The 16845-nt window shown below is 37.1% G+C and overlaps 1 protein-coding gene across 1 annotated transcript in view; it reads right to left on the bottom strand.

Annotated features, from left to right (window-relative positions):
* Positions 1 to 12994, bottom strand: part of LOC123321624 (ras-specific guanine nucleotide-releasing factor 2-like) — a 37889-nt gene extending 24895 nt beyond the window's left edge. Inside the window, exon 1 of the mRNA XM_044909327.1 lies at positions 12937 to 12994. The gene's annotated coding sequence lies outside the window, so the exon portion shown is untranslated. The remainder of the gene's footprint in view (positions 1 to 12936) is intronic.
* Positions 12995 to 16845: the final 3851 nt, after the last annotated feature.

The following is a 16845-nucleotide window of genomic DNA, read 5'->3' as shown; positions in this document are numbered from 1 at the left end:
TTACCCGAATCTTAGGTAGTAGCAGCTTCAGGAGCTTTCTGGCGTAGCTCATTGAAAGCACCAGTTCCTCCAGAGATTTGTTCTATCGTTATTGGACTGCTGCCTAATATTTCTCTGTCCCAAGCCCACTGCTTTTTTTTGAATCGATTCATCAGTATTTCATAGGAACGACTGTTTGTCCAATTGATTTACGTTTCGAAGTTTGCTTCGAAATAATATGCAGTTGCCATTTCGTCAAAGGTTTTGCCAAGTTGATTCAATATCCTCATACGTCCCACACAGTTCTGGGTAGGAGTTTTCCGGTGAAGGATATTCTTATTGCTTCCATCAGACTGCATCTCCTTACATGTAGGTGTAGGAGAGGCAAATCAAGTATGTCCTCAAGCGCTTCTAGAGGGGGTGGGTTGTACAACAAGCTTCCTTGATAAAAATACAGGCCAGACGTTATTATTTCTGAAACTGACTACTTGTGGTGGCCAATTTTTTAATGGGACGTAGATGCCAATGTCTTCTTCAGTTGAAATTGCTTCCTAGCTCTTGTTCTTCCTCCTATGACTCTGTCGATCAAGAAGATACTCCAAGAATGAATTATACTAATTCAGCAATACAAACCTCATAAAAACATGATCGTCGTGTTCGTGTTGCCCAATTTTCGCCGCAGTGAATTGCCCCCAAATAATTAATTCAACTAATGAACAGAACATCTGGGGTAATTTATATTTATTAGGTGGGAGTGAATGAAGTCGTCCTCATAGAAACTGGGTCATAATATAGGACACACCGATGAATATGGAATCTTGCGAATGGAGGGATGAATTTCTGAGACGAAAACGTGGAAACCATCAAACAAGACGCTCGGTGAAGTGTTTTAATGCGATACGACAGGTGGAGATGAATGGTTATGTATGTTTTATCGATTTCTGCCAAGGTATACTCCAACCTCAGGCTCCCAATCATTCCTGAGATTAAATATATGATGTGTAGATGTGGAAAGATGTCGAAGGTATGCGAATTTTTCGTGCGGTATTTTAATTTAGATGTCTACATAATAAAAATAACTGTGGGGCAGATGTATCAGTTGAGAATGGAAAAATAGAAAGATGTGAGAGACTATATTCAGCAGGAAGAAGTTTTGAGAGTGATTTCGAATTGCGCTGTTAACGAAATATCATGTCGATACCGACACGTCGTAAAACCCCCGAGTGAGAGTCCTAAGAGGGGAGAAAACAACAGGCGCCAAAAGGTATTATCAATTTCTCTCGCCAATCCCGGGAAATACTCAATAAAATTGACACTGGTATTAAACTGGCTCACGGCATCAAGTTTATTCGTGAGAAACAACAGCATCGTTCAGTTGGTAATAAAAACGTTAAACGAAGACAATAATCCTTTGAATTGCGAACGCCAAGTCCTGTCTATCTTGGACAAAAGTGATCGTGGGCCTTATTGCCTCAGATATTTCAAGAATTATGGATTTATACATACGGTTGAAGGTGCTCTGATGATCCTTCCAAGAGGATACAAAAAAAGACAGAAGGTACACACAAACCTAACCCTCGACGTATCGGTACTCTCAAATTTCATATTAATCCCTTTCGGAATAATGACTTCAATTAAACTTGACCTCAACTATACTCGAAGAAAAATCCAAAGAATGAATTCAAACAATGACCAAATACAGTTTAAAACCGAATTGCTCCAAACCAGATACAAAAGTACTTAGGTAACTATCAATGGAGGTGAACCTGAGGAAAGTATCAACAGTTTCAACTCGAAGTTCCTTAATTGAGCTGGTTTCATTCAATCAATAAATAGTCTAGAAGTCTAGGTAACAAATTCGAAAACATTCACACTTAGGATCGCCTGATGAAAAATTCAAATCTCGGGTTTCACGACAATTACAACTCGCTCAACTTTAAGTGGTATTTCGGGAGTTTCAGATACGGCAGTTGTTCAATCAGCTTTTCCCTATCATTTTTAATGTCAAGTTCAGAGCTTTGTTGTCCTTAGCAGCTCGTGAAGTTTTCCCATACGTCTATCAATCTCACACACACAATGCACTAATTACTTTTCTGCCAAAACTGGAACTTGAAAGAGAGGAAGTCATAATGAGAATGTGGCTGAAACGATTTAAATTTTCTATTGTTCTCCCTCTATTCGTGACGAATCAGTATGACACAGCACAGCGTTGTCAAGGTAAGTGACAGAATATGGCGTATGGGCTCATATCACAATTTATAAAAAAATTAGTCTGAGTCTGGGAAAAGTATTTGTCGATCCTAAGAACACATATTTCATCACAGTATTTTTCGACCATGACAGAAAATATTTGGGTCCATTTTTTCGACCCAAAAAAAAATATTTGCTCCCTTCTCAGTTTTACTGGAGGTCCTGAGAGATTTTTCGGCCACCAAATAATGAAAAACCGAAGAGCCCAGCCCTAGGGTGTAATTAATGATAAAGTTTCCTAATGTCAAATATTAACAGAGAGCAATTTCAACATTCAGTTCACTTTCTCACGAGACCTATCAACAATATAGGTCGAAGTTGCACTCATGCCCGATACAAATTGTTCAATAACGCCACACAGTGATTCGTTAGAGCTAAACAATCGATTCCGAATGAAGAAATATACTCAAGGGGTAACGCTGTTATTCCGGGCACGATTCTCTAAGAAATAATGAAAATTGACGCTAGACAAACAAACAGACCGAGAATGAGCTAATGAATGGAACATGATCAGAAAATACTCCCCCAATTTGTTAGAGTTCAACTGATTCAATCAGTTTTCCACAGAGTGAGCGAAAAGTAACGCACACAATGGATTTCTTCGGTATTTAGGTCCATTTTTATTTTGAATTACGCATCTTCTCATGTATAATTTAAGTTTGTGACGCACCCTATGTGAGGAATGGAGGGTAGTTGAGTTTTTTCAATCGGTAACACTTAGTTTCCTGCCAGAAATACCTTCTGTTGCTGAGAATAATTTAGTCCTTGATTAGGTTACTTTTTACTCAATCTAAATACTTTGGGTGTAGACGTGAATTGATCTGTAGCAACAATTTCCTCCTAAGTTTTAACTTTTTTTTATTTCTATCATGTTCCGACCTAGACCTAACTGAATTTATTCCCAGTGGAAGGACTAACTTAGGTGATGAATATTGTATTCTCCTAGTGAAATCGATATCAAACTGAATTAACTATAATATACGAGTATAGCAGAACAGGTCATGCTAACATACAGTTTTCTCGTGAACTCAACTTCAGGTACAAATAATATCAAATATATTTGTTTGCTCAAAACATACTCCACCTACAGCTGTTCGAATTTACTAGCAAATAAAAAAATGAGATGTTTGTTTTTCCTTTTTCGTAATAATGAAAATTCAGTTTTTCTGTACCTCCAATTTTAAAACTTTATGAAGTATAAGAAGTGATTGATGGAACTGGCAACTTATCGAAAACACGAAACCAGTTCGTGTGAATAAGCTATATTTGCTGTCCTAGCAAATTAGCAGCGGAGGATAAACAAACTGTCATAGCTGTGTTTCTAATCCGTGCTCAGAGCACCAATTTCCTGCCTGTGATTGGAGAACGTCATAACCTAATAATCAGGATAGAATTGTGGAATACCTATCATATCCGAAATTGAGGAATATCGATGATTCGCAACCGGAATTATTCGCCCTCAATTTCAAGGGGTGCGTTTGTACCCGACACAATAACTAGAACTGAATAAAAAGCGAGGACTACGAGAAAAACAAATTACAGAGTGATAACTGAAAATCGTCAAGAGAATTCTGTAAACATTCCATGAATTGCATATGACAGTTTGTCCATTTAAAAAGGAAAAAGTGGTCTCTTAACCATGTACTTTTCAATTCAAATCTTCAGGACACCCCTTGTTAACAAGAAAAACTAGAACACATCCCAACATTAACATTTCATCGTGAACGGTAAGAAAGGCACAATTTCTGGCTTGGAACGTGCCACATCTTCGAATGAAAAAAATTATTATCATATTCAAACAGTCTATAATGTGTAGAATTTCAAGCTACAGTGTCAACTGGAGATAGCCGAGCCACTGCGCCATTATCGCTGAACCCTCGTGTTTACCCCACCAATTTTCCGAACAAAGTTGAGATGAAATTGGATAGAGGGGATCCTGGTCTCTGAATATTACAAAATTCGGGTCTGAATTAAGGCCACAGTTGATGCAACTCAATTCCAATCCCGGACGACTGAGGGATGAGAAATTAATGTTCGATGAATTTGAAAGCGGATATTTTAGACTAATTACTCGTAATGAAGCACCTTCCTGAAAAGAAACGGCGGGGTGCCAATTTTTTCATCAACTAAATCAGGGCAGGAGCAGGCGTCACGTTATTTGGATGCCTTTTAGTGTTGCTGGAGGGATAATTTTTGTTTATGATGACAAAACCTGATTCGATGAAAACTAATTAATAGTTTTTCTTATTTCAATAATATTCGGTAGGCCAAATTGTTTCAAGAATCTGCTTCTAACGAACAGTGCGATAATTATTTACACAGAAGTATTTCTTAGATACTAACAATTTTATTAAATATATTTCAGAATTGAATTTCGATGCCTCTATGATCTTTCAAAATTACAGAACCACGAAGAGTGTTCGAGTGGTGAAAAATGAGGAAACATTCATACCTTGACCCATATTTCATATAGATCCATATTGGATTTATACAAGGTTAAACGCAGATTAAATGGAAGCGTTCGAATTTTACATCCGAATTAAATTGATCAATAGACGTAAAATACCATTACTAGAAACTAAATGGCAGGATACAAAATCAGTTTCCACAAATGGTGGTTTATCTATGTCCGATACACATCTAGGGGGTTAACAACCGGTCACGGCATTGACTGACCAACTGTCGTTTCCTACCCCATTCAGAACCTCTTATTTACTGCGTATTCAATCGAACCGAGGCCTCATTACATAAATTAGTTAATTAAGCTATGAATATCAATCGAATCGGATATGTATTCACGAATATACACGAGTGAAATGAAAAAATCTACTAGAAATGTTGACATTTTCGTCGAGAATGAACCCCCAAACTACCGTTTTTATATTCTATGAGACTGCATCGCGAGAAGAAGACTTCCTCTTCAATAACCAGAACTAGAAAAATCCCCGAGCAAAAAATTTATGGAAAGGGACCCAAACTTCAAAGGCTGAATCGCTTCCGCCCAAAATCAAGCCGCAGATGAGCACAAACGCGCAAAAAAACACACAAAATTTCGAATTGCAGAGCGTGCCCACACAATTTTTTCGAAAAATTCGAATAACTCTGAGACTGTTCGTCCGATTTCCACAAAAATTAATAGGCATAATCCTGCCGAAGAGGCAGACAGAAAATTGAAAATCCGTAGGGTTAGCAGCTTGTTAACAAAGGTTAATCATGAAATGGTGAATGCACTTTTGAATGGAAATTCACGAGGTATTTCTCCCCGTGAGGACATAATTATACTCAAATATGAGTTATCGTAGGAGTATTTGAAGCGAACGCCGGTGCTTTCTCCTCCCGATGATAATAATCCTTATGAACGACGCGAAAATCCTATGATGCAAGTAGAAAGTCCAAAACATGATGCAGACAAGTGAAAACTCAACCGAGCCAGATTAACGTGTAACACGATAGAAGGGACAGAACACCGTGCATCGCTTCAAAGCACAAACAAAATTTTCGCTAATTAATCAATTAGTTTAATGTGATTTCCCCACTTTTCGCATGCATATTGCTCAAACTCCCCATACCATTATTTCGCATTCGCGTTGCTAGCGCCCTGATCATCCCTCGCTCTAGTCGGGGCAAGTTAGTATTCCTTCCGTCATTAGTGACTTCGAAATTTTCATAAATTTTTTTCAAACTAATCACGCGAAAACTGTGTTCCGTAATTCGAAAGTATGGAAGTTAACTCATAAAAGATGAGCCCTAGTATCTTGGGAAGTTTCGAGAACTCACCTCTACGGGGAGAAATTACCATGAGTTGGAACGGTTGTTTTAAATTTCCATACCATACTACCCTCGGGCGATGGAGGAGCTTTCATCGCTGAATATTTTACGAAATTGAGCAGGGGAATTACAGTCGGAGCTTTAATGCAACATCGTGAATTCTCGGGCCCACGAAATCAATGAATACAATTTACCTGATCGGGTATCTAAACGGAATTCTTCTAGTAATTTACTAGAAAGGCGGTTTCTGAGGAATTCTATATTACCGGCTACGGAATTCGACCGGGATCACGGGAATTCGCATCTTGTCCGAGGTCTCCGGATTTTGGCCTCATAATTTGTACCCGGGACTCAATTATATCATACCTACAGTACACAGTGTCTCAACTTTTTGGTACCGAACGAAAAGATATATTAACAAGCAATTAACTCCACTTCTAGTTGTCTTGAGGGGGGTAATGATTTTCCGAAACATGCAGAGCAAATACAGAACACAAACTAATCAGATTATATATCAAATATAAAGAAGAAGAAGAAGACAGGCTATCATCTTCCTTTAGATTTTAAGGATGTGTTTAAAAATGGAGATGCCTATGTATATACCGATAGGGAGAAAGTTTTTTGAATTGTTATAACAATATCAAAGCGTTTACTACGTATTTGGCATTGTTTTTCCACAGCGATTCTACAACGCACAAGAACTTTCCAAATCCAATTCCCATAATTCTTCAGAATTACCTTATAACTTATCAAATATTCCAAAGACTCATGAAGAAATATAAATGGGAATACTTTTTCATCCTAGCTTACTGTAGATATACCGCGAATAATGGAAGAAAATTTTAATTAGTTTAGAAAAATTAATGGTTGACTCTTATCGGTTCTTCAACACCAACGCAAAAATTTTCTGTTTACCCGTCAGTTTGCTCTTTCTTCTTTACCCAACTAGAAAGATGATTGAGAAACTTCTGGTCTCAAGGCAAAAAGTAGATGTTTGACGGCCTCTTCTCGTTTTCTTTTTCATGAATTCTGTAAATATGGTGTAATAATGCAATAATTTTCACCAGCACTTCTAACACGGTGTCTCAATACTTCTACACTGTTCACCTCATCATTTTCAAACTACCCAAAATCTATGAAACAAGTAGTCTCGATTATGATGACTATTTTCTAATATTTCACTTCGAAAATGACTTTATAGGTAGACAAAACAGAATACAGATTAGTGGGAACCACAGCCAAAAATCTATTCTAGGAGAATAATCTAGTAGTTGTGATTGGTGGGGTGAAAGCGAAATTGTCTTCGACTTAATAGGCTTGTTCGTAGAGTGGTTCACAACGGTTGTGAACTGTACAGAGCAAGCGCAATTCCATTTTAGGGTAGCGAAAATACATTTGCGCTTGCTCTGTACAGTTCACAACCGTTGTGAACCACAGATTCACAAGAGTCGTACTGGAGATACAGTAAAGTCTGGAAGACATTAGGCTTGTTCGTAGAGTGGTTCGCAACGGTTGTGAACTGTACAGAGCAAGCGTAATTCCATTTTAGGGTAGCGAAAATACATTTGCGCTTGCTCTGTACAGTTCACAACCGTTGTGAACCACTCTACGAACAAGCCTAATGTCTTCCAGACTTTACTGTATCTCCAGTACGACTCTTGTGAATCTTCTACTAGATATTGGTTCTATATGGAATATTTGATATAGGCAATTCATGGTGAAAAAGCTACCGAGTGGAGTAATCAAGTTTTGGATGTAGATACTATACATATGTTCTTCTTATCGTGAAAAATAAAACAGTGGAGGACCGCAGAACCCTTAGCCATCGACCGTTTTGTTTCCCACCATCGGAATGGTGCGTATTTCACTTTAAATAACACGAAAAGTCTATTTGCACTTGACGTATTCTTTCCGAGTAATTGGATCGAATGCGTCTCCCGACGTACTACCACCATATTCTTTCACTACGCTCTTCTCCATCCAGGAGTTTCCTAACCGATTGAAATAAGAAGCAGGCCCGAGACTGGAAGTTGACAACTGGGAAATCTCGGGCAATTTTTCACGCGCTTTCCCGGCAAGGAAAGACAAGTCGAAATTTGGCTCCTTACTTCCGCACGAAATATTGCAAGCCTCCCCAACGGATACGTAATACGTTATGACCTCGCAGGGCTAGCTTATATTTAACGGGAGAAAATATAGGAATGAAAAAACCAGAGTGAAATGAAAAATTCGTCAGAGGTATTTTTTTCCATCTATTTTATGCTACTGAATCAACTCATACTTTTTATCGATAACTCGATGAATGGAATTTACTGAAAAATATAAAATTGTCTTTAAAAACTATTCCCAAAAAAATAGTCCAAGTTGATAGGCGATTCTAACTTACAACTGAATTTCTTTCACAGACATTCAGTCAGAAAAATGAACTGGACATGGAGCAGTCAAACATCTACCATTGGTGTTCAGAAGTTTCTGAATCAGCTTTCTAGTTCATTTAATAAAAAACGAAGAAGTAGCAAACTGTCCTTGTCAGTCGTTACAGACAATATCCTGTATGAACTCTGGAGTGTTTGTCAATATGCTCTTCAGTTTCTATACTCAGAATTTCCCTTCAATATCCTTCCATTTTTCCTCAACTCACAATCTATTTATGCATTTACCATCAAACAATACTCTCCACAAAAATCCAATCTATTCTCCTAACTGATCCACTCACTAAATTAACACTAATTCCAATAAAGGTCTTCATATGACAAACGGAAAGCATAAAATTCCCGGTTGAGTGAACAAAACTGAGAATGTGTATTTTAATTCGTTTCGAATGACCACCTCAAATTGGAGCTGAAATGTGGAGGGTGAAATAAAAACTTCCCCTATCCAAATATGTACGCTGGAAGCTCAGCATCTAATTTGATTATGGCTTTGATGAGCACCACCTATAAACATCAAGAGATTCTGAATATCAATAGCAAATTGACACAACAATGTTTGCAGCGGATTTAATCGAAAATGGTTGGGAAGCACGTTTTAGTTCTTAACGGTTGGTTATGGATCGAATCCGGTTTTTTTTTTTAATTCATATGGAATTGAATCATGACTATGTTCATGTTGTTATGCTTAATCAATCATGAAGTAATCGATACACTGAACACGATCGTTAATTAGCAATATATCTGTAGGCGATTAAGTGCAATTCAATGGTAAGGCAGTATTTCTTCGAGGGGTGAAGTTAAGGATTGAAAAATGATGTTTTATGAAATTCAGACTTCCCAGTTTTTTTCTATTCCAAAGGTTCAAAATTGGATTTTACTATTTCTCAGTTAATCATTGAGAAACCCATGTTGTTCATCCAAGTTCACTAAAGCCCATAAATATGGACCATTTGGCGAGTATGATTTCGCCATTTATGCAGGAGAAATCCATATCGAATTGGCAAAAGTTTCTGCGTCCGCCATAAGTTTACCGATTCTTGAATGGATTATCCCCTACCGAGGAAAGAATAAGGCAAAAATAAACTCCTAACAGCTGCCACCTTACTTGATTGAGTCAACTCTCTTGCTTGAATCAACTCAGGAATAACTTCAATTTTCCAAACTTCTCTTTCGGTTTGGGCAATGAACCCGTGTTCCCTGTTCCATCATCGAGAACTCGGGAAAAACCTTCACACGCGTGAAAGCTGATTTTTTCAGCTACATCACCAGTTGCGAAAGTTTGTATCCATATATCGTCGAGGTCCCTTGATATTTCGTCCATCAGATGCCTGAAGAACTAACACGACTCCGTAAAAAACGCCCGCGGTTCAGAAAGTTGCCCTGAAGTTATACGAAAATTTCATGAACCTTTTCATGTAGTTTTTGCCGCAAAAACTGTAGAAAGTTGAGGGGGCAAATAATCCATCTGGATGAATGGCTGTCAACACTTTAACTCGGATGGTTTATGTTACTTTTATCATAGAAGGAATATTATATTACTCTAGGTGATTATGAGCATACCAAGGATTTCCAATTGAATTGAAGACCTGATTAATTCCGGAATAGTTCAAGAAGCAATTTAGCTTCGATGGAAAGATTATGGAAAAAATTGAGGATTTCATTCCCTGTAATGATGTACTCATTTTTCTCGACTCTACAGCTCAGAATTTAACGACGACTCTGGTTCAGCTTTCACAGACCAGGGAATGGTTTTTTAATTGAAATAAGAGAGGAATAACTTCCCTTATAGATTAAAATGAAATCTGATCTCATTTTGAAGGCGACGGCTTATGCAAGGATCTTCCTCATCTTACTGTTCGAACATTAACAAGGGACCTGTTTAGGAAGGAAGAATAAAGAAAATATTGAAAATGGGAACGACAATCAGTTCGCGAAATGTACAGAATTGTTTTCTTGGTCGCACCACAAGAACTCTGTGGGATTGATGAATTAAAGCAATCAACAATTCGTTCCACATTGAACCGAACAATCGAACTAACTCAATTTATATTATTCTCTGGAGAAATTTAGGAGATACACGAATGTATTTTCATCGCACACAAGCATGGAAATGAGGAAAAAATTAATTGCTTCTGCGTAACATTCAGTGGGGAATATGACGGCCAGAATATGATATATACTCCAATATGGGGATATCGGATGAGAGTGTTGAATTACGAATTGCGTAAAAGTTTGATGGTGTGCATAATCGTGGAGATCGATTTCGGAATCAAATCAATCCGCAGTTTAGTTTCCACTGCACTGTGTCAACAAGCACGTAAAGAAGTTTTGAACAGAAACGACGTAGCAATATTGGCCACGCATATTTCAATATTTTTAATATATTGAATATATGTAACTGAACTCAAAATAAAGGATAGCAGAACTACTTTATCACAAAGCGATTTCGGGCAAGATGTAGGGATAAAAACAGTTAAAAATGACGTACCAACTAGGTATTAACACTAACAGAGTTTTCTAAATGTAATGGAAGGTTTATTAACTATTTCTGCGTAAGCTTGACTTGGATGAATTTCATAAAATTACCCAAATAGCGTAAGTAAGTGTGCTCCGCGCAAGTTCTGTTCTACATTCACAATTGCCACGCAGGTGCAGTGTAACTTAGACAGACCTGCCTCGCCTTTCTATCTGCGCTATTCTATTCACAGAAACTGAGCGATACCTTGCGCCTGCGCTACCAGCATTTAAAAGAGTTAATCAGTGGCTAGAGTAGCTAGCCATTTTCATTATTCACTGTATGAAAATCCATAATTGAGCCAAAAACAGATTATATGATTTCCACAAAAATGAGTTTTCGCTATCAGAATAGCATCTTCAGGGGGATGAAGATAAACTTAGTTCACCATCATTAGATTTAGGTTCATATGAAATCCGCAGTGAGTTGATCGGAGCGTTCTGATTCATTGAACGATTTACGAGATTCAAACACTAATGAGGAGAAAAATTCAACTGACTGACATCAGTACTGAATTCTCGGCAATTTGAACTTTGAAACTTGTTTTGGTTCATTATTTTCGTTAAAGAAACTTCATATTCGGGAGGGAAATAAATATATCTTCTTTAAATGAAAAAAAAATTATTATTTTGTACGACGGTATCAAAATTTACTGGCTTCAAACATTGGAATGCGAAAGGTTGAAATAGTTCTAAAACTTTCGTAATACTGAATATTATTTTTAGCATTCCTGAGCCATGATAAAAGGGTGAAATGTCACTCTTCTAGTCCCACCACCTATATACAATATCCAATACCATCTGAAGGAATACAGTTTCATGCAAGAATTCACATCAAAGTGCATTTTAATAAAACGTCAAGAAACTCATTTTTCTTTGACCCTAGATGCAAGACCTTTGAATTTCACCCCTTATCGTTTCGAACTGAAAGAAATGAATAACGTTATTTCCTCTCAGAAAATACTTGAAAAGTGTACCAATATATTCTTTTGATATTCTCAGAACGAAAATGAGCACCTGGCTCTCTTATCATAACTACTTTCAAGTTCAAGATGATTTTTTTACATAAAATAGGACAGAAAAGTTCGCAAATATGTCATTTGAAAAATTAAATCCTACACGTTTATCGTTTCAAAACCAATTAAGTTTTGAATGTTCGTCGTATTGGATAAATACCCTGGAGAAAATTCTTTTGCGGGAAAAGAGGATTCTAAAAGTATTTTCCGTATTTCGTTCACCGCAACTGATTGTATTAATGTTCCAAGATTTTAATTAAAGATCACTATCCGGACTAAGTTCAGCTGCTCATCAGTTAATTACCGTTTCGTTATTCGTCCACAAAATTCTAAATTGGATATGCATTCGAGTTAAACAAATTTTTCAATAAAATTATCGTATCGAATGCTAATTGGAATTTAATAAAACTTCACCCCCTCATCCACAGGTAACAAATTATCTCAAAAATATCTGTTCAAATTTCATAGTAAATGATATTTTTCTTACTGTTCACTTTTATTAGTTATTAATATTTTTCCAATATTTTTTTTTCAGAGAATGGTTGAATTAGTGTGAATTTAATAATTATTTTGAAAGGGGTAGGTTGGAGTCGTAACATTCCAGATAGCCATGAAATAAATTTCCAGGAAAACAAGGAATGACCTTAACCTGTTTTATTTAGTGGCAATCAGGTGGATCAAGAGGTCTCTGTCTACTGTCATTGAAATTGCGATAATAAACTGAAGAACAGAACTATTTCATGTGGTGATACAAATGTTGTAACTGATTTATTGAAGAAAATTGAAAAAAAAATTGTGCTCTGAATTCCTGATGAAAAAGAAAATTTTCAAACTACGACGAAGTTTTTCAAAGTAATTTTCCTGAGAAAAATTCTCCTAATTATGAATTAAAGACACCTCTAAATAGTACAGAGAGTCGAAAAAAGCAAAAATATGGCATCGTTTATATATCGAAAATCAGAAAATATTCGACTCACATCGGCTCACAGTGGGAACGCACTTCTTCTGCCTGTGGTATCGTTGTGCACGTTATGGGGGTAAACTGAGGTATCCAGCGAAAAGTTTGACATAATAGAAGAGGAAATTCACGTTCACTGCGCAGACGTACTTGTTGCACATTCTACACTCGAATCTGCTGAGATCGATATTTCCTTTGACCTCACTTTAGTCCAAAATTAAGCAACAAGTTAAAACCTAAAAATAGCTCCTCTCCTCACCGGACAGAAAACCATTTCTCAAAAATTACCGCTCATACCCATTCAGAATCGATACGCGAATCCCAGAACAGGGCTCGTTAAAGTAGGGATGGGGTAACATCTTCGTGGATCCCTTGGAAAAAACCGCGTGTCCAACACTAAATTCGCAAAGTTGGCGAGTCGTAAAATCGAATTGCGATCGCTTTTCGCGTCGAGAGGGCTGAAACTCACCCCTAACGAGGCGCGACTTCTGATGAGGAGCGTAGAGACACTGGTCAACGGTTACCCGAAAATGTCCATCGCGATCTGAAACTAGAAACGCTCCCAGTTTTCATGTGAGAAAGCCAATTTGAATTTATGGAAATTGATTAATTAAAATTTCCCTTCTATTACTCAGAATTTGACGTTAGGAATTGATATGAGGAAGGGTGATATGATATAAGTAATAATCCGATCAATTTACCCAACGTGACACAACTTTCCATGATTAACTATTGTATTTCTTGATAAATCGTTTCTTCTCCAGATCTAATGTCCCCCTTCCGTAAACTTCCGTTGTTAATAAAGGGAGGTTCATTGTCCATTGTTGTATGGTACAATAATGAAAGAGGTTATTATTAATCTCTCTTTTCTGCATTCATTTAAATCGAGAAGCGCGTTCCATGGAATATTTCCGAAGAATATTCGAGAGGTACAGATATTTTTTAGGATCGTTGTCATGGTTACATTGAAAACAGAATGAAAACACTATAAAAATCGAAGGACATAACAGAGCTGGAATCTGCCATCATGAAGAACTGTGGATATTGTAACGTGGTTACCTCGGAGAAAACTTATCTCGAGCGCCAAGTATTCTTTTCACTAGGAAGAATAGCAAACCCACCAGAGTAGCTGCTAGTCGGAGACAGAGTTCGCTGTTATCTAGGGTGGTAGCGATAACGAAGTAGTCAAAATCAAATTATGTACTCGTTTATTCACACCTTCGGAAACTGGTTATATGTACAACGGAGATATGTGTAGGTATGAAATATGAGCGAATCTATCAGCAAACATACATTCGGGAAATTCTATCCGGTCACGAGCACTTTATAAAGTTGACCTCGCGAAGTGAAATGACTTGCTTTACGGTTTAGGGATGTAATTAATTGTATTTCTTCAATGAAAAGAAACACAACCAGGGCGGATCTATTCGAGACTTTTATTCGCTACCCCAAGGGCTAACGCTCCATGACTGATAGAAAAGAAGAGATTTCGGATTCAACACTTATGACGCGGAACGCGGACAGGGGGGTGGACGGGACTTTCCCTTCAGTACCCCAAGGGCTTACGCGCCATGACTGATAGCGAAGGGAAAAGTCAGACTCGCGAAATAGGGTAAAGTACGATAAAATATAACAGAAAGCGATACAGTACAGCAGTGTCAAAGAAGTAACCGGTGTAGGTTTAATTAAGAAACTGAACGGTAAAGACGGGGACCTACCTCCTTTATTTCAGGCACGCGGAAAACAAACGAAAACTAAAAATTAATTCCTAAGAGCACTAACTTCGTAATACAGAATTTATTCTAAATTCGCTGAACGGCTTGTCGCGCACACAATTAAAATCGAATCGCAGAGAAAAGTACGGAGCGTAAACTAACTAAAGAGACTGAAGTAAACGAGCAGAAATCAAAAAGTAAAAAGAGACCGTCGCAGGGGAAAATCTGCTTTTATAGGCAAATCCCCCCACATTTTAAAAATCTGAAAATTCCAGAATGCGACAAGAATGAAAAACGTCGTCAGCTCCGGTTTATCGCATATCAACATCAGAAAAACGTCGAAATCTTCAACGGCATGCAAGAAAAACAACGTTAAACACAGATAAAAGGTTTTTTACATTTACTCTGCCCATCGGAATGAATGTACTGAATGATATCGATTGAAATTTATTCTGGGAGGATTCTGCATTTCTTAATAAACTTTTTAGGGTTTTCACTCCCAATCTCTGAAACAAAATCAATTAAAAATGAAATCGACGATTTGCTCCTGCGTAAATTCTTGCACTAATTTGTCAGGAGCAAATCAACTAGAAAAAATTGTTGCCTGACAATTAATGTCAAACAAAAAGCCACAATTCAGAAGATTTTCGAAAATAGATTTTTCGTCTGATGAAGGAGTCTGATATAGACTCCGAAACGTTACCACTTAAAATTATAATTTCAACGTTATTTATTTTCAGTTCATTGTCAGGCAACAATTTTTTCTAGTTAATTTGCTCCTGACAAATTAGTGCAAGAATTTACGCAGGAGCAAATCGTCGATTTCATTTTTAATTGATTTTGTTTCAGAGATTGGGAGTGAAAACCCTAAAAAGTTTATTAAGGAATGTACTGAATATTTGAGAATTAAATATTTTCAAAGGCGAAAATGTAAAACGAAAGGAATGCACTAAAATGAACTCCAATTTTCCTTAGAAAACTGGGATTCATTACAATATGATATGGGGTCTGACCTCGAACCATTTATATTAAAGAGCTGCTACCACTGAACATAAGAAAACCACCCTATGCCAGGGAGCGAATTGGCGAATGGGCAAGGATTTTTATCTCACATACCTAAAAACCAAGTGTTCACTGACTGATCTGAGATGATAAGGGGTATTTCATTCGAAAGGAAAACCTACATCAATTTATAGACTGTTTTATTCCCCATCAGCATATTCGGAGGGCAAAAATAAAGATGAAGTGAACTCCAACCTACGCATTTCAACAAATCCCGTGATATTCGTGTGTTGCTTCCATCGAATCCAATTCCAGATAACAGATAAATTAAACTACCCTCGACATATTTTCAACTGGATGCGGAGGAAGGAGGAACAATAGAAAAAATGCTGAGTGAACTATAATATTATACCGGTAAAAGGAATCGTTTGAACGACGAATTTATAAAAAAAAATTTTTGTCCCAAAGAAATCGTTTTCGACAATTCGAAAAGGAGAAGAAGTTAATCCCCAAAAACGAAACTCTTCTACATTTTCAAATGAAATCGGAAAACTAGTAGGGTTAATCCAGATCAATTCATGTTTGCATGCATTTCAGGTGATAATTTGACGAAATCAAAAATTGGGCTTCTCTCAAAAGCAATACATATCGATTTGGTATGAAAATATGTATAGATATTCCAGATCAAGAAGTTTATGAGATCAAAAAACAAACACATACATTATCTCTAAAATTTTGGGAATCGCAATTTGTTGCATTTCAATCTACAGTAGCATTTTGTTAATTTTGAGGTCTTTTACTATGTTAACTGACGCATATGACCAGGAAAATATTTATTATGTAAAAGACTCTTTTGATTTTTCTGCCCAAGTCAATGGTTTCCAGATGCCTCCTGATTATGTAGTAGTATCGTTGGATGTTGTAAATTTGTTTGGGAAATTGGGAATATATCCAAGGAACTGGTGCTTACGGTAATTGATTACAATTGGAACAGAATTGAGTCGCATTGTAATATGTCACTCGAATATTTTAAAGAAGTAATCACATTTCTCCTGGACTCTGGCTATTTCATGATTGATGGAAAGTTTTACTTGCAAATTTTTGGATGTATTATGGGCTCAAAGCCTAGTCCTATTTTAGCACTCTACGTTATGGACTATGTTTTGGACAACTGCATACCTGAGTTGACCTTTTCACTGGCGTTGATTAAA

Source organism: Coccinella septempunctata, chromosome X, assembly GCF_907165205.1.
Source record: "Coccinella septempunctata chromosome X, icCocSept1.1, whole genome shotgun sequence".
Taxonomy (NCBI): Eukaryota; Metazoa; Arthropoda; class Insecta; order Coleoptera; family Coccinellidae; genus Coccinella; species Coccinella septempunctata.
This window is presented reverse-complemented; position numbering and strand designations above follow the sequence as displayed.